Source organism: Protopterus annectens, chromosome 2.part0 (assembly GCF_019279795.1).
Source record: "Protopterus annectens isolate FY-2018-M chromosome 2.part0, PAN1.0, whole genome shotgun sequence".
NCBI lineage: Eukaryota > Metazoa > Chordata > Ceratodontiformes > Protopteridae > Protopterus > Protopterus annectens.
In genome coordinates, this window is record NC_056728.1 from 1519545507 (window position 1) to 1519565504 (window position 19998).

Below are 19998 nucleotides of genomic sequence, written 5' to 3' on the forward strand. Positions count from 1 at the left end.
ACCTAAGTAGGGGTCTAATCCCAGTGTTGCCAAGTAACAGCGTGCATGTATGTAGATAGGTCTACATCAGGTTGCAGGGTATACACGCCCCAACGGGTCACCTGTCCATGTGGCACATGCAATAACTGTTAAATTAACCTCTGGCATGTGTTCAACTGTACCCCAGATATGTCACAGCCATGGTGTCACCACAGTGCCATACCCTGTTGTGGAATATGACTGCAAACCATCCTCATGCTGTCACATGTGCACCTACAACACAAATGAATAACATTATATAGACCACAATCAACCAGTGTTGCTAACAGCTATAATGCATAATTGCTGGATGGCTACACAAACTGACATGTGCATTACACTTTACTCCTTACAACATGTTACACTGCAGTACTGTGGTACATTGTAGTACAGTCACCTTGTGCATCAGAACCATTTTAGCTGGTCTCTGCATTAATGGTATGGATGACAGGGATGTGGCACAGGTATCATCATATGCACAGGGTATCCTCATGCTGACACATGTACACCTACAACACAAATGGATAACATTATAGAGACCACAATCAACCAGTGTTATTAACAGCTATAATGCAACATTGTTGGATGGCTACACTAACTGACAAATATGCATTACACTTTATTCCTTACAACATGTTACACTGCAGTACTGTGGTACACTGCAGTACAGTCACTATGTGCATCAGAACCATAGTAGCCTGTCTCTGCATAGATGGTATGGATGACAGGGATGTAGCACAGGTATCATCATATGGACAGGGTGTGTTGTTGGTTTGCCAGAGGCTGAGGGTGGGCTATACATTTGACACCATGTGTGTGGGTGAGGGGTGTACCGAGGTGAACTGGGCATGGTGATGTGGTGTGTATAGGTATGGGGTTGTCCTAGGTGTGTTTGTATAGTGTGTGGGTATGCATTCACACAGTTCTGCCATGTGGCTGCCCTACACAGGTGTTTTTGGACAGCTGCAGACCACACCTGGCAGGGTGTGCAGGTCACTGCCTCTGGCCACAGATACGTGGACTGTGCCTGCCAGGGGTTTCATGGGCACATGCAGATACAGACCTCAATGTGCTACTCTCAACCTGACAATGACAAATGTTCTCTGGTACCAGGTCCCTCCTGGGACTGGCCAGGACCACATACTCTTGGCCTGCTGTGGTGTAGTGTGGAAAGTGCCCCCCATAGTGCCGGGACTGGTACTGCCCCTACAGAAGCCCCTTGGTGTCCTTGCATGTCCATAATGACTGCCAGCTGTTGGCATTGCTGGCCTATGTCCATGCAGCCATCGCCGCACTCCCACCACACATTCAAGCATGGAGAGACCATAGTCAATGAGGGCCATCATCTCACCAGACTGTCTATCCATGAACTCAGTTAACACATTGATGGCACCAGCCAGTTCATGGGCATTGCCTCTTGCAGATGTGAGAGCAGCCCTCTGCAGCCTCAGACCCTGTCTGGTGTAATGTTCTAAATGTGCCTGCACCTCCATGACAGCCTGAATCATATGCGCCTGATGGTACCAGCTATATTTCCTCTGCCAGGGTCATGACGTCCAGCGACCCTACCATGAGCACCCTGGGACATCTGCCTATGTGGTGCCTGCCAGACATCCAGCGATGCCTGCTATGACCAGACACAGTAGAGATTGTTATCACACTTTCCTGTGCAAAGCCAACAAACTCCAGCCGTCCCTTCACTATGGCCACTGGTGATGGGATAAATGATGGCTCTGTTTCAGCCCCTGACAACCCCACCTGTGCCTCAACAGTACTATCATCATCTCCGGTGTCTGTATGGACACTAACATCAGATTGCATGCAGGTGGGACCCTGACCCACCTCGCCACCAGTGGGAAAAACAATAAATACACTTTAAAACATGTACAGCATTGCCTAACAGTACACACATACACATACACAAACACACACACACACACACACACACACACACACACACACACACACACACACACACACACACCACCGTAATACCTACCTGTCCGTGTCTTTACAGACAGTCCCACATATATGCCCATGTGTACCCCATCCTGCATCACACTTGGTACATACACACATTGATACCACTCATTAACATATCAGTCCTCTAAATGTCTACACAAGTGATCACAACACAAGACCTGTTACTACATTACCTGCCTGATCTGTGTATAGTGGTTTTAGATGGCCTCACTGCTGTCATTCGGTGTTCACCCTGTGTATGTCCAAACATCATGAGCATGGCCCCTATATGTGTGGGCTAATATGTTCACTCCATAATATCATGCATTGGTGTGTCATGTGTATGTAATGCTCAGTACATGACAGATATGCTGCTCAAGCAGCCTATCATGTGACAACTTTAATATATGGATACACTCCGTGGTGTTGACTATTACTTCCCCAATGTATCTGTAGTGCTGCATACGTGGGCTGTAGGTGACTTCTCTGCAGAATGCGATATTAAGGGTATACCTGGTGTCTACCTTCCCTCTCAATGCCTGTTCCATGCTACAGACAATATTATACTATCAGCTATCCTGTTATTACATACATGGCAAGTATTCCTGGTGTGTATTGTGGCAGTCCATGTTCATGTACTGCACGATCCCATAGGGAGGTACTGCTGTATGAACACCCCACAATCACACATGTGCATATATGGCCAGCCACACAAACACACACACATGCACACACATCCTACATGCATCAACCTCCCACCACTTCACCATAGTGACCCTACAGACAAAGACAAACTAACTACCTACCAGGATGCACACACACACACACACACACACACACACACACACACACACACACACACACACACACACACACACACACACACACACACACACATATACAGGTGAGGTTGCACAGTGATAGTACACACAGTTCTCCTATTACCCATCTGTCAACATGCATAACATATGTTACCCAACAGCATGCAGTGCAGCTATAGTCAATCCATGCTAGCAACAGTATACATGTGTGTGATGCATGTGCTGTGTCACAAGGTGATGCCCATTCCCCTGGATACCACTGCACCCATGTACGCAGTATTGCTGTGCACCCGTTCTGCACCCTGACATGTACTGTGCACCACACCTCACAGGTGTACAGCCCATTGCTGAATGTGTACTACTGTGTCGGTTATGTCATCTTTAATGCTCACAACCCCTATGTTTTCCAGCAACACATACCTGGGATGATATGTGGACAGATGTCATTTGTGAATGCCTGATGTCTGCTTTACAGCTCTCAACATTAGCGGACCATGTATGACCAATCCAATACTCTTACACTGACAACCATCAGAGCATACTATGGCTATGGGGGTGTACACACCCTTATTGATATGATGCACCCATCCTTGATCTGCCATGAGACCACATCACCGTATATCTTAACAGTACATGATCCCGATATATGATATATGTCCTGTAATATCACATGCAGTGTCTACGGAATGTGTTAGGTGTGTGGATGCTGACCACAATGCATACACACTGTGTGGGCATATGTGTGCACACCCTTATTATGACAGTTTGTCGCACCTCTTGTTGTGTGTACTACAGCAGTCACTAATCCTGGCAAGGGTATACCAGCATGGGCCATCTGCATTTTTCAGTGTATGTTCAGTCTGCCCTACATGTGTCTGCCTAATCTGCATGATTACAAGGTCTACTCATGTGCACATCCCTTGGTGTTCACACACTGCCATCACTATTGCTGTGGGGGTGGGGTTACATCTGCCACAGATCGTGAACCTGACTATGTGCAGATACAGCCATTCTTAGCATTGTTAGGATCCCTGATGCAGTGCATTGGTGTGTCATGCTGACACCCCCCTCCTTCAGCCTTTTTGCAGATGCATGACAAGTAAGCCCTACACATGTGTCACTCTGCAGTGTCCCATACACTGAACACCACATGTTACAGCCTAGTCCCAGCTGATAATGTGGACCAGTGTAATGCCTTATGCCATAGTGTATCTCTGCAGCAGTTGCCATTGTCCTACAGGTATATACACTGGTGTTGCACTGTGTATGGGTGTTGTTCCATACATGTCCCTACTGTAGGCCATTTCTCCCACCATAAATTTACTCCCTGTGGACACATTCCGCAATGACAGGATGTTAGTTATCATGCAGGTGTCTGACATACCCTTCCAATACCCCATCATGGTCACCCCTTTGATGCCGTACATTTCACAGCAACAGTACATGCACATGTACAGCGTGCATTCTGGGTAGGTGTGTTACATGTGTGCATGGAATATACCATCACCATTACATGCCCGGTGTATTGGCAAGCATCTACATAAACCATACTCACCAGCTACAGGCTGTTGCCTTGGTGGTTTCCCAGAGGGACCTACATAAGAGGATGAGAGATACAAAGTCAATGGCCATACCTGTGGCATTGCTACAGGGTGGGTGCTGTATTACAATACATCAACAGTACATTTCCACAATACTACCACATATGGACATCTGTTTATCACTACTATGCAGCAACAAAGTATATCTATGATGTCAGATATGCATGCTCTAGCTGTACCAATGCGGATGTATATGCAACAGTGGTTTACTGATGTGTCCTGTGACCTTACCTGCATGCTCCTCGGCTGGTGTGTGGGTGGCACCCACATCCACAAAGGTTTCTGGTGGTTGGTGGCTGGCTAGACGGGCAGATGCCGTGAGGCTGGCCAGGAGCTCCTCCACACATGTCGGGGGGATGGATGGCATGGCCCCCCCTGTGGCGAGGTGATTCCCCCAGACTGCAGCAGCACGCCAATGGGCATTGTGAAGCAGGTCAGAACAATGATGCTGGACCTGCTCATAACTGCAGTTGTGCAGTCCGACATTATTGACCCTGTGGACTAGGTCATTCCACAGGGCCGTCCACTCCTGTTGATCATGGGCAGCCCAGCCAAACAAGATTGCATAGTGCTGTATTAGTTCATTCAGCAGGATTTCATTTTCAGCTGCTGTGCAGGCTGGCAGCCTTCCATGGGACATTGTGCCTGAAAGACATAAAGATGGACACAGGTGTGAGCAAGTCATGCAGCAAGGTTACCACAGTTCTTAATACACATCACTGTCACCCTCACCATATCAGTGACAACAAACTGTACACACAACTCAATAGGTATGGCTACAGCATACCTACCAGTGGGGCAGATATTGTACTGTACCATGCTTTGTGCAATGTGTTTGAAGCCATGTTCCCTGTGTGAACACAATCATTGCTGGCCTGTTACAGACTATTCACCTGCATGCCATTGTCAGGGCCACAATGGTTTCATATATGCCTGTGGTATGCTTACTATGTATTTGCTGCTCATCTGATATTCTGTGTTATTGTGGTAACCTATGCATGCTGTTGGACATGTTCTGGGATTGTGTAGACTATCACTGCCAACATATGTTCTATAACAGTGACACAATAGCATGTATATGTACTATTGGTCAGCAGAACCACCTCTCCAAACTCATATGCCCATGATACCAGGCCACATCACATGTGTGACCCACCCTGGGGCCTCCTCATGTACTGGTCCAGCAATGCCGTCAGCTGGAACCAATCCAGGGGATATTGCCCCCCCCCCGGGGGCCCAAACAAGCATGTTCCTGTCCCATGAGGACAGGTCCAGGGTCTGTTCCATAACGGGCTCCACAGACACATGTGGAATGTGCTACATCAACTTGAGGCACCCAGTACAAATTCACAGGGCACACATGCTCCTCCTGCTCAGCCTCCAGGCCAGGCACCTTTGGGACATGGCCTGCTGTTGTCAGTAGTAGTGGGTGGGAGGCTTGTTCCCATTGTGTCCATATTGGGGTCCATGGGGCATCCACATCACAGACCGCACACACCATCCAGGGTGTTTACCCACCAGATGTGTCAACTAACACCCCTGTAGGCTGTCCTCTATATCTACCAACCCTGACCACCTCCACAACTATTCCTGCCATACTTCACCATATTCCCATTCCATACATCACAGACAAGGGCAATGTGTTCCCAACAAGGGGTTCATATGTGACATACCCATCCATGTTGCATTCACTGACAGCTGTAGATATCTGTGTGTATTGCTATTTGTGCTGTTTCCTCACACATAGCATGCAGCACTGTGGTAGTAATATAGGGGAAATGTATTTACATACATATATGTTTGTGTGTGTTTGTATATATTTAAACATGTGCATATAGGTATATGTCTATTCATGTGTAGATATATGTGATGTTGTATATATGTGCTCATATATATATATGTCAACACAAGAGTATCTGTATATCTGTGGACATACCTGTAGATATATATATATATATATATATATATATATATATATATATATATATATATATATATATATAGTTCCTCTTCACATGGTTGACTTTTCAGAAAGTCGACTTTCATATGGCCGAGACCATATGATCAACTTTCGAAAAGCCGAAAATAGGAAACCGCTATCTCCGTACAGTGCCGAATGGGAATATTTCCTCTTCTGCACTGTAGTACGATCTTGGAGTTGGTATATTTAACTTACGGGGGTGTGGGGGGTGGAGCCCCCACAGGGGGTGCATGGGGGCTTGCCCCTCTGCTAACAGTAGAAAGGTAATTGTTTGGTGTATATGTTTATTTTACATGGTCGGCTTTTTGAAAGTCGATTATATGGTCTTGGCCATACGAAAGTCGACTTTCTGAAGAGTCGACCATGTAAAGTAGACCCATATATATATATATATATATATATATATATATATATATATATATATATATATATATATATATATTGCATTCCTATATGTGGGGTACATTCAGACATCAGGTCCACAATCTCAAAACACCTTCCTGCTCAGCTGCACTGTTCTGCCTTGCTACAACACAGACAGGTGCCACATATGGACACAGCCTGACATTGGGGGGGTATATGTAGGGCCGGATTGCAGGTAACCCTATTAGACACCTATGGTATTCCTGCATGCTACAATATAGGTTGGCCTGAATATCCTGCAAGAGGTGGGCTGTGGAACCCAAGTGTCCATCATTATCATTACTTCAACCACCGGTTATTGGCCACGTAATATACATACTTCCCATTATACAACATGCACTATAATGGCTTACATCTTATCAGTCAGTGCGGCTCTGCACAATTGATGGGTATGGCCCACTACCCACAGGGACGTACTCTACTGACCTTAGCAGTTGTTCACCTGAGCATCAATACAAGAACAACTGAAGGCACATATAAATCATTCCACATCATATATCGCATTATTATGGACCAAGTGCTACGGTCAACTACATTCTCTCTCTCCCTCTCTCTCTCTCTCTCTCTCTCTCTCTCTCTCTCTCTCTCTCTCTCTCTCTCTCTCTCTCTCTCTCTCTCTCTCTCTCTCTCACTCTCTCTCCAGTAAATGGAATGAGCTGACTTCAATAGATTGCAGCATGGAATTTGTAGGTGATGCACATGATCAGATGATGCCCCCTGCACCAATCAGTTTCCTAAACTTGCTACCTGTATGCAGCATGCTGTGTAGTACTTCCAATTACACTTTCATGGCAACCAGCTACTATAAATCCCTACATCATGTGGGGTCAGTCCTTTTACCTTTCCTTTATAATGGGCATCCTTCCTGTGTGTGGGCAGTAGTGTTACAGACAGCAGGTAGTTATACCTGTTACAGGAGTACCTGTACACTCAGACCAGGTACATATTTGTAGGAGGTTCCAAAACTACAGACAGAGTGTGAGTAGTGCTATTGTCTGCATTGTATAGCACCAGTGTTACAGGGTTTGTGTGTACATACTAGTTTAACTTGGAATGCAGTCTGTCTGCATAGCTCTCAACTGTGAGTCTATCCTCTTGATGGCCAGAGGTGTGCCTATTATCTTTTGTCTGTCCACCACATAGGTCTTGGGTCAGATATATCACTAGCAATGTGTGTGTTGAGTGCTATCAGTACATGGCTACATCCATTTCTGTTTCAAACTTAATATTCCTGACTAAGGGTATGTTGCAGACTATCCTGTAACATGAGTAACTTGCTTAGTGTATGACAACAGTTTTACATATATGGGCCTGTGTCCCAGCCTCTGTCCTCCATCTACATTCCAGGATTTGTACATATGAAATGGTGTCAGGGGTAGTTATGTAGTGGGCTTTGAGTATGCCACACTGCCATTCCTGCCATCACTCCACTGCTGTTTGTGTCCCCCACACATACTGTGAGGTTGGGACCATATATGTGTGGGTTTCACCTACACAATACATGTGTGCCCTTATGCACTCCAGAGGCCAGTGTATGTTACAGTGGTATATGGCCCTGTATTATTGAGTCTAGGGAAGGATGCACCATAACTAACCTAGGCTGTTACAATATGTGGGGGGTATCAGGGGTAAGCTGCCTTAAGGTATCTGGATGTACATTACCATACAATTCACCTTGGGTAAATGCAGGCCTACTGCCCCCTGTCATACAGACTGTTCTGTTTGTCAGTGTGATTGTGATGGTGTCAGTTATGCCTTGTTATGTAACAGATGGTTACCTATTACAACTGCGAAACTGCAGTTGCACGAGTACGGAAACATCAACACATGTTGAGCAAACCGCGAAAACACCGAACGTCCTGAAGAGTGAAATTCAAAATGTCAAATCGTCATAGTTGGCCCTTCTCCAGTATAGCTCCTTAAGGTAAGTGTGCAATAGTTATGGACCTTAGGGTTAGGGTGCGGGTTAAGGTAAGTGCATACATAGTAATATGTGTAGGGTTTTATTAAGTGTATGTATGTGGATTATTTATTTTGTTTGGGTAGGTAGTACGTAGCGGATAGTGGGGTTGACCAACTATTCCGATTCGACATTTTGAATTTCACTGTTCAGGACGTTCGGTGGTTTCACGGTTCACTCAACATGTGTTGACTTTTCCGTATTCATTTATGTGAGGTTTCGCAGCTATAATATAGACCAGTAACAGATACATCCCATTTTGTCAGCTGAGGTCTTTACCCCCTAGGGATTGTGTACAGAGTGTAGATAGAGGCTGCTGGACTATATATTTGCATTACTTGCTGTTGATTGATTGGTATCCTGTGGCCCAGTCTGCCTTTCCTATTGTACTACTTGAATGCCTCGGCCTGGACAACAACATATGTAAACCTTTCCAAACTACTGTATTCATATAACTGTTTCACAGTTGCATTACTCTGTTTTTATGTATGTCAGTGTCTAAACAGCTATATGACATGGCATATACAACTGTAATAGTACACAAATAAAGCTTTCCCATGTATGCAAACCTGTGTGTGGTGTTATATCCTTTGACTGCTCTATGGGTATATGTTGCAGGCAACAATTGTGTGTGTATATATATCTGTATCTGCATATATGTGTCTGTCTATATGTATCCTAGGGATGTTGATTGCTTCCACATTGTACATTCTCTATGGTAGCAAGACTGTACTGCATGATATGTTACTGATACCAGCCTCTGACATTATACAGGTGGGATGTAGTACTATTATAACCTTGTGCCCATGTTGTGTCAGGTCCTGGTTATGGGATCTGCAACAGTTGGTAGTGTATTGCTGGGCAGACATATTTGGCTGTGGGGAGGGTATCTACATACATATATATATATATATATATATATATATATATATATATATATATATATATATATATATATATATATATATCTTATATCTATTTAGATATACATATATATGCACACACACATACATCTACAGGTTTAGATACATTTCCTGTACTGTTGAATGACTGCGCTGGGTGATATGTTTGTAAAACAGCACTATGTATATCTGACATGGCTTAGTGGTAAATCAGTTTGATTATGATGTGCAGGGTCCTGGGTTTGAGCCTTGCAGAGGCTGTCTATTTTGTTGCTGGGCAGAACACGGGCCATTGGATACAGAGTGATTAAAGCACTTTTAAGCAGTTTTAAGCAGGTTTGTGTGGGTTTCCGCAGAGGTAAGCACTGCTAACATCTGGTTGCAGTTTCTTATACTCAGTTAGCTTCTAAATTGTTTAAACTGTGTAGGCATTGCTTAACCCCATGCAAACAAGCTTAAACCCACTTACTGCTGCTTAAAAGTGTTTACTCCTACTTTCCCCCATGCTAATGTCTTTAAAAGAAAAGAAAAAAGGCTTGATAGTTAAGTGATGAAAAAGGGGCACAAAGAGGGAAAGACAGTGGGGAAAATAGCTAGGGATGTGCAGGAGGATATAGGGAAGGTCTGTAGCTGCCCATTTCTTCTACAGCAACAGCTGTGCATATACACTGAATTTGGAGGTAGGTTTGGACACTCAAACCCCTGAGAGAGGGGTGAGGGCAACATTACTATGTTGTGATGCCAATTAGACCAGATTACATGTGTCCAGTGGACATGTGTGTAAAATAGACAGCTATGTATGGGGCAATATTTTTTTTTGAGGAACAGAATGCCCTTTTTTCAGGTGAGAGTGGGATGTTGGGGAGAGATAGTAGGTATATTTGAGGAGGTAGGCTGGGTAGGTTAACAGACAAGACAAACAAGATGCATATAGGGTGGTATATGACACATGTGGGGGGGGTAATCACCTTGATGGGGAGGGGTGGTGGGACATTGGAAGCCCATGATCCCCCTAGTGGAAACAGTGGGACTGAGATCCCCACCCATGGGCAGTCACTCCTGCACCTTCACAGCCCTGAAGGTGGCTGTGCTGGGGGCTGAGCCAGAGAGCCAGGCCGACCCTCTAGTCATGACACATGGCCCTTGAGCTGGTGGAACATCTCCAAACTGCTGATCAAGTTCTTTACACACCACAACCCGGACATGGCTATGGGTGACAGCTTCCTGTCCGTGCCCACTCCCATGGGGGGGTGAACCCCATCCGCTGAGGTTGTTCCACCCAAAGGTGGTGCTGGACCAACGGACGAGGAGATCCTAGATTGGGCCCCAGATGTGCTGGTGCCTGGTGCCACGGCCAGTTGATGTGGGACAGCTGGGTCCGTTGGGACCCGCATTCCCATATGTGCTATGGTGTTTATGGTGTATCAATATAGGTGGGTTAGTAATAGTCAACACATTCCAGGGTTAGGTATAACAGCATGCATAAATATTCCCATTAATCAAGACACCAGATACAGAACTGTTGCATAGCAAACGGTACACATGCATATATGGGACCACAGTGGTAATATCAACAGCATGCAGGTACGTTGATGACACTATGCCACCAATGTTGGAGTATTTCAACATAGCACATGCATAGAAACAGATTTAAATAATTATCAGTCAATAGGACATATGTCCCAACATAACAGTGGAGTCATTACATACCAGATGAAGTGGGTATGTAGTGTATTGTTGGAGATATGGTGGGGGGGAGAAAGATGTCAATTAACAACTAGTATATTCCTGTAGTTCGCATTACTTTCCTAGTCAGTGCTGTTATGTGTACCTTACAAGTATTACTACACTACCCTATTGCCTTAGTTTGGACAGTGACATGGCTGTCATCATCTTTATACATGAACTGGTTTTACCTGCAATATACACCTCTTACCTGGTATACCTGTGGAAGAAATGTTGGTTAACACTAATAAACTGTTTCTATGCATACTCCCAGATTCCAGGTTGATGTTGTGCACATACTTGTCCATCTCTTTTTGCACAGACTCTGGGCATGTATTGACCACATGCAGGTGAACAAGGACATATCTAGACTATTGCCCTCTTCAACCTTTACTGACGTACAACACTCTTATACAGGATTTCCTACACAGTTATATTATGTAGCACAGTGTGGGTGACAGTGATCACTGATACCTTATTATTCAGAGTTGGTCTACTTTATTCCCGCAAAAGCCGAATTGCTGGAATACAATTCGCACGAACCATAATGAGCTTAATGCAAATACGTCTAACGCCCTAAACCGCAAAATCCGAAATCTCGATCTCTCATAGTTGGCCAACCCCACTGCCCGCAGCATACTACCTACCAAAACACAGTAAAAAACACATACACACACTAACCAAAATCCTACCTCTAACCGTAAAGTAAAGCACCAAAACCCTACTTCTAACCCTACACTAAATCCTACATATGCACTATCCTTAATGCCTCCCTAACCCTATGGTCCGTAACTACCGCACACTTACCCTACTGACCTATACCCAAACAAACTAAATATTCCATACACATACACTTAACAAAACCCTACACTACACCTAACATACATTACCTATCTATGCACTTACCTTAACCCACACCATAGCCCTAAGGTCCGTAACTATTGCACACTTACCTTACGGAGCTATTCCGCAGATGGGCCAACCATGCAAATTCAATATTTCCACTTTCGCTGTTTAGTGCATTCGACGTACTCGCGTTTCACTTGTTATGTGTCACGCGAATTGTATTTGAGCAATTCAGCTTTCGCGGGAATAAAGTAGACCCATTCAGAGCAACTGCAACACTCACAATTCCATACAATACCAGAGTAAACAGTACCAGTACAGGGTATCAAGTTTTATTTTTAGGTACAGTGTTTGTGTCCGAAGTACCTGTGGGAGCAATGTTTTTTAGCACTACCTGAATGTTGCCACACAAAGTACCAGATTTCACATTAGTATTATGCACATACATCTCACTCTTTTACTGTACACACTCTGGTCACAGCTTGACAACATGGGGGTGTATATAGGACATACTTGGCTTATTACTCTCATAACAGTTTTGGGAGTTGCTAGAGTGAAAGGATTGTTCTCATGGATGTGTGACAATCAGTTGTATTTCCTGTTTGCTGCCTAAACATCTGGGAACATCCTACTGACTTCCCAGGGGGACAGGGTGACAGGCAGCAGGTATGGGCCCATATACTGGACATTCTGGACTTATCTGTACAGTTGAGGGGTATGGTTCTGTATGCAGCCTACTTCCACTCCCAGGTTTCAGACCATGGCTGTGTCTGCTAAAACTAAAATACTGTCCATCACAGTTGTGTGTGCTATATAGATATTGCTGTATATTTTCTATCTGCTTTCTGTCTTATAATTCTCCTGTGGTTTTACATTCTGACCTTGTATTACAACATGCGTATACAGTATTTCCTAGACAGTTATCTTATGTAGCACAGTGTGGGTGACAGTGATGAGTAATACCTTATTATTCAGCGCAACTGCATTAGTCACAATGCCATACAATACCAAAGTAAACAGTACCAGTACAGGGTATAATTATTTTATTTCTGGGCACAGTGTTCGTATCTGACAGACCTGTGGGAGCAATGTTTGTTAGGACTACCTGAATGTTGCCACACACAGTACCAGATTCCACATTACTATTATGCACATACATCTCACTCTGTTACTGTACACAAGCTGGTCACAGCTTGACATCATGGGGGTATAAATGGGACATACTTGGCTTATTACTCTCAAAAGATTTTGGGGAGTTGATAGTGTGCCAACTTTGTTCTCATAGATGTGTGGCAATCAGTTGTAGTTCCTGTTTGTTGCCTATACGTTTGGGATCATCCTACTGATTTTCCAGGAGTACAGGGGGACAGGCAGCAAATGTAGGCCAATTTATTGGACATTCTAGACATTGCTGTACAGTTATGGGGTATGATTCTTTATGCAGACTGCTACCACTCCCAAGATTTGAACAATGACTGTGTGGGCTAAAAATACAACAGTTCACATCTGAGTTTCATGTGATATTTGCATTTTGTTGTCTGCCTTTTCACTGTTTTCTGTCTATTTGTCTCTCGGTTGTAGTAAGTGACCTCTGGGGATTATACCAGTCATATACAGACATTCCTCCACATTCTATTTATGTTGCACAGTGTGGGTAACATTGCTTACTACAATAGTACTATTAAGTGATTGCAAATCTACATTACCATATGATACCAGAGTATACACATGCAGTCCAGCAGTTAGACCTTTATTGTCAGGCTATTATGCTTTTATTTACATACAAACTATATGAGATTCATCCTGCCATATTCTCCGGTGTATGCAGTACTTGCCTTAAACAATACAGGTTTTATACTAGCAATTAATTTACTAATACTTTTAGATTCATTTCCTATGACAGTACATGCAAGGGTATTACTAACCTGCCTCATGTCGGAACCTCTCCAGGTGACAGCCATGGGCCTCCTGGTTCACGGCCTGCTCACTTGCCACTGTCAAGGACATAAGAGGAATATTTAACCATACCTATCCATAATATACATGAGCTGGCAATTATTAAACAGGTAGTGGAGTGATACTTACACACAGCTGGGACCTACCCTGTTGTCCTAGCCTCTTGGATCCACTGATCCAAAAGATCCCCCTTTCACCACTTCAGGTCGGCATAGTGATGCCTGACCTGCTCATCAGTTTGGGGTATGTCAGTGGCACTGGTGAGGTCATGGGCGAGATGGTTCCAGGCTTCTGCCTTATACTGGGAACCCTTTTACTGGCCCTGCAGCAGTCACTTCTGATGGTGTTTGACAAGGAATCCTGCCATGACTCTGGACTCCTGGATGACCCAGCACTGCACCCAGAAGTGCACCCCCTCTCTCCTTTCTGCCATAGTGCCTGCAAGGGGAAACTGCAACCTGTTATGAGATGTATTCCTGCCTGTTGGGTTTAAGTAGGGCTGAATTCCCACACTTTACTGTGATTTGCCGGATTTAAAAAGGCTAAGGCATGGGCAAACCTGCTTACCTAAGGTTGGCATTGTTTAAAGAGGTATACCACTGGGCACATTGAGTTAGCTGGCCTACACATTGCTTACACAGCCTAAGCTGGCCTGTGCAATTATTAGCATTGCTAAAAATTGACCTTGCATTATGTTTGCTTTTTGGCATTGATTTATTATTCATTACATCTTATATATATATATATATATATATATATATATATGTCTGGTATTCATGATTCATGTGTACGTACACTGTACGGGGGTCCTTGTATTTAGTATGGGACTTCAACACTCTATTACATTTACACCTCACATCTGGTCTTGCTTCAGTACTCCAGTTCACATATTTATGTTATGTAGTAGGTTACAGAACATATGACTGTATGCTGATTCCTTTCACATGTTCAGTTTGATTTTTCTATAGTGAGGGTTTGTTTGGTGATAACTCACTCTTATGTACTGCTGTGATGGTTTGGTGATTAACTACTGTCACTATAGTCTATAGGGTCCTAGGTTCAAGACCTGCAAGGCTGTTCATTTTGTTGCTGGGCAGAACAGCGGCTGTTGGATACAGAGTGATTAAGGCACTTTTTAGCACTGGTAAGTGGGTTTGCATTGGTTTGTGCGAGGGTAAGCAATGCTAACCTCCGGTTAAATATGCTTGCAGAGAGTTAGCTTCAGTATTACTTAACCTGTGTGCGCATTGTTTAGCCCCACACAAATGGGCTTAAACCCACTTACTAGTGCTTACATATGCTTACTCCCACTTACTACTACTTAATACTGCTTACACTTACTTGCTTACTAGTGCTTACTCCCACTTACCACTGCACTAATTTAGACAGTAATGTCTAATGATTCTTTGGAAGGTGGGGGATTTGGAATCTGTATGGCGTTATCATTCATTACACATTTTACCTTCCATTTGTATCCATGATTCCTGTGTACATATACTGTATGGGCACATGTGATTATCTGTGGACTTTGCAACATTATGATACTGACACCTCACATCTGGCATTTAATGCTGTACTCCATTTCACAGATATATGTTATTTAGAAGGTTATGCAACTATAATATTGGTCATAATGTGATTTGACATGGAAAATGGAATGTGTTGCAGTGGGACGTGAACCAGGAATGCCTGCTCATAAGGTGAATATTCTGCCCACTACACTATCGCTATACTGCTTCATTTGCATATTTCTTCCTTGTTATCCTCTTCAGCTATTTAAGCTGCATTAACCATAGCTAAGTGATGGGCAAACCCACGCACCAACGGTTAAATTTAATCTGTTTCATAAAAATAAAAAATGGTGTATTTATACTGTGTATTTACTATTGCTGTTGTACATGTGGGGGGGTGTTGCTGGGGATATGCAGACACCTATGAGCAGTCTCTCTTATTCTTTTGGGCTTTCTGCTGTTCTTCATTGCGAGGACATGTACATTCTGAGAGCTCTGGTCTCAGACATGCCCCCTGCACTCTTACACGCTCCATGTAAGATTAGGAGCTCAGGCAGCGCGCTTTAATTAATATGCATGGCACACTGCTGTCCTGCTCCTAAATGGCTGCTTCTGTCAGCTAGACCTGCATGGAAGATTAGTAAATCTGGGGGATTGTTGTGACATCCAGTTAAAATCCCACCAGACTGCCAACAATAATGTGACTCCCCCACTTAAAACCTGGGTCAGTAATTAAGGAGCCTCAATCCTCACCACTGACTCCATTGTGGGAGCATCACATAAAACAGCAGAGCACAGAGCACACAAGAGTAAAATTCCACAATTTCCCTTAAGAGCTCAATAGGAACATGCTCTATTTCCTGGGACTAGACTATATACCTCTGTCCACCCCAAATGTAATCTCATATTATGCACTTCAGAGCAATGTTCCAGTTTAAGACCTCTAACTCACTCACACTCAAAATAAATTTAAATCTCGCACACTCAAACACTTATGGAAAGCCTGACACAAATTTCCATCTGTGTCTCCTCCCTAGTACAAATGATAATGCTGCCACCAGAGTCAGACAGATCTACACACCCTTAAAAGGGTGATCAGTTACTAAAAATTAAATTTCAAAATAAATGATAGCTATGACCAGAAGCAGTCAGGCATTCAAGGTCACCTGGGAAGCAACAAACAGGTATAAACACGCTCTAATCTCGAAAGAACACACTGAATGTCCAGCCGCAATGTAAAGTATTGAAAAACATTTAATAATAAGTAAAATGATTACAAGAATGTAAATCAATAACTTTCAATAAACACCAACATTCAATCACCAGAAATATAAATTAAACTATAGGATAGAAGTCCATCATCTTAGAAAATAACTCTATCTAAATAACTAATCTTTTGTAATCTAACAAGAAAATACTGTCCCTGATCTAATCTGAAACATAACATCAAGGCAAAGGCAGGATTACAGTTCTGGTGAGCTCTTTTTCTGTGTATCTTCTGCACAGCACTGTGACTTACTGTAACTCTTCACTAACTGCTTTCTTCACAAACTGCTTAGCTTAACTGTCTCAACTGTCTTATTTTAAAAATAACAGTGAGCTGTTTGTAAAAGTTATTTTTCCTATCAATGAGCTGTTCAAATAATCACTTAGCAATCAGGAATATTCTAATGCATCACCCACTGTTCATCCGATTCTCTACAATCATTTTTTTTTTACTTTAGAATCTCCCTCACAAACATAGGTAACTATAAATGTATCAAAACACTGATGGATTCTTTAAACATTTTGTAAAAACAGGGAGATAATCAACATTAAAAAAATATTTATATTTCCACAATTAGACATGCTGGCATACAATACAAGGTAATCTGAGAATATACTCAAATCTCTTGCCAGACATGTTAACATAGGTCTCTCCAAACACCATTATATTGGGCAACTTCAACTACCCAAACATAGACTGGGAGCATTACTCTAGCTCCAACACCATAGCCCAAAGGTTCCTAGAATTTATAAACTCAAATGCTATGGAACAACTTGTTACCACTCCCACAAGAGGGGAAAACATACTGGATCTGATCATCACCAACATGGAGACTCTATGCTCCAGACCAGAAGTGTATCCCTCACAGGTAAGATCAGACCATAAACTAATCTCACTGGATATTCACATCCCAACTCCACCCCCTGCCCAGAAAACCACAGTGAAAAACTTCTCTAAAGCAAATTTTACACTCCTCAAAACCGAGGTGGAATCCTTCAAAGCCCCCGGGCCTGTGGAAAATACGGCCCAGACTGCAGAATCCTTTATAAATGCATTCTATGAACACCTTCAGGAATGCATGGATCATGCGATCCCAAATAAAACCAAGACCCAATCCTCCAAAGGCAGATGCCCTGTCTGGTGGACCCCAGCCATAAACAAACTATACAATAGAAGGAGGAAGCTACTAAATGATAAAGCAAAATCCCAAAAAGGGAAGGCATCACTGATCAGTATAAGCAAAAAACTATGGGCACTCATAAAATTGTCTAAGGCCAGCTTTGAGAGAAAAATTGCACAGGGCACTAAGGATAATCACAAGGCTTTCTTTAGTTATGCTAGGAACCTGGGTTGTAATTCCCAGATATGCTCAGAATTAGTCCAAAATGACAAAAAATACACTGAACCCACAGACATTGCCAACATCCTAGCTGACAGGTTCAGTGCAAACTCCCTCCCCACCAAAAGGGCAAATATCTAACCCAGCAGAGTGCTGCCCCTCTGACATCTCAGATGCTCAGGTAAGAGCCGCCCTCTCCAAAGCAAAAAACACAGGATCAATGGGACCAGACAGTGTCCCGGGCTGCGTCCTACATGAACTCCAAGAAGAGCTAAACCCAAACATAAAACTACTGTTCAATATCATCCTTACTACAGGATATGTACCCAAAGAGTGGCGTACAGCAACAGTGGTCCCTCTACACAAAGGTGGTGCCTCAACGGATCCTGGAAACTATTGCCTCATAAGCCTGACTAGCTTGGTCTGCAAAGCTATGGAAAGGATCATCATGGACCTCATAAATAAAGATATTGGGGACCTACAGACACTGGATCCTACCCAGTTCGGCTTTGTTAAGGGCAGATCCTGCCTCTTAAACCTGGTTGATTTCTTTGAAACAGTCACCAAGGCCATTGACGAGGGGAAGGTGGTCCACACAGCCTACCTGGACCTCACAAAAGCCTTTGATACAATACCCCACTCAGGCATTATAAATAAGCTCACCAGCTTAAATATAAACCCCTATGTCACTAGATGGATTGCAAACTGGCTAAAGGACAGAACCCACATGGTTAGAATTGCTGGAGCCATGTCAGACTCCAAACCAGTTACAAGTGGTGTCCCACAAGGCTCAGTCCTGGGACCTCTCTTGTTCAGTATATATTTCTTGGAGGTACAGGCCAACACGGAAGGACTGTGGCTGACCAAGTTTGCAGATGACTGCAAACTGGGTGCCATAATCGACTCTCCAGCCAACACAAGCATCCTCCAAAAGGGCCTTATAGAAACAAACAACTGGTGCCAGAGTCATGGCCTCAAGCTAAATGCCAAAAAGTGTATAGTCATCGCCTTTGGCAAAAACAAAGTGCCCACAAATTACCACATAGGTGGTAATCCATTAAGTACAAAAGAAGTAATTATGGACCTGGGGACCCAAGTTGATAGCAATCTCTCATTTGACAACCACGTGGCCAAAGTGGTTAGAAAAACATTTTATATAGCCCACCTAATCATGAAGGGATTCACATCTAGATCAGGGGAGGTCATCGTGCCTCTTTACTCATCCCTCATCAGGCCCATAATTGAGTACAATGCCCCTTTTGGGATGTGCCTTACCAGACACCTGCAGCAACTGGAAAGACCCCAAAAGTACCTCACCAAGAGGATCAAAGGGCTCAAACAGATGCCATATGCTGCCCAGTTAAAGAAACTCCAGCTCTACTCAGTGGCATACCGCCTGTTCAGAGGCGATCTGTGCCTGATGTATAAAGCCATGTCCAACCCGGAATTAATGGACATGCTGCACCTCAGAAAATCCAAATCCCATCGAGCTACGCGCTCGAGAGACTTGAACCTCAGCACTGAAATAAATAGGACATGCTGGAGGGACAGATTCATAACCCAGAGGCTCCCTTCACTCTGGAATAAAATCCCAGTCCAGGTTAGGCAGAGTCCCTCATTGACTCTCTTCAAGAGGAATCTTGATGAGTGGATGGGAGATCGTAGGTTCACCCTGGGTATCACTTC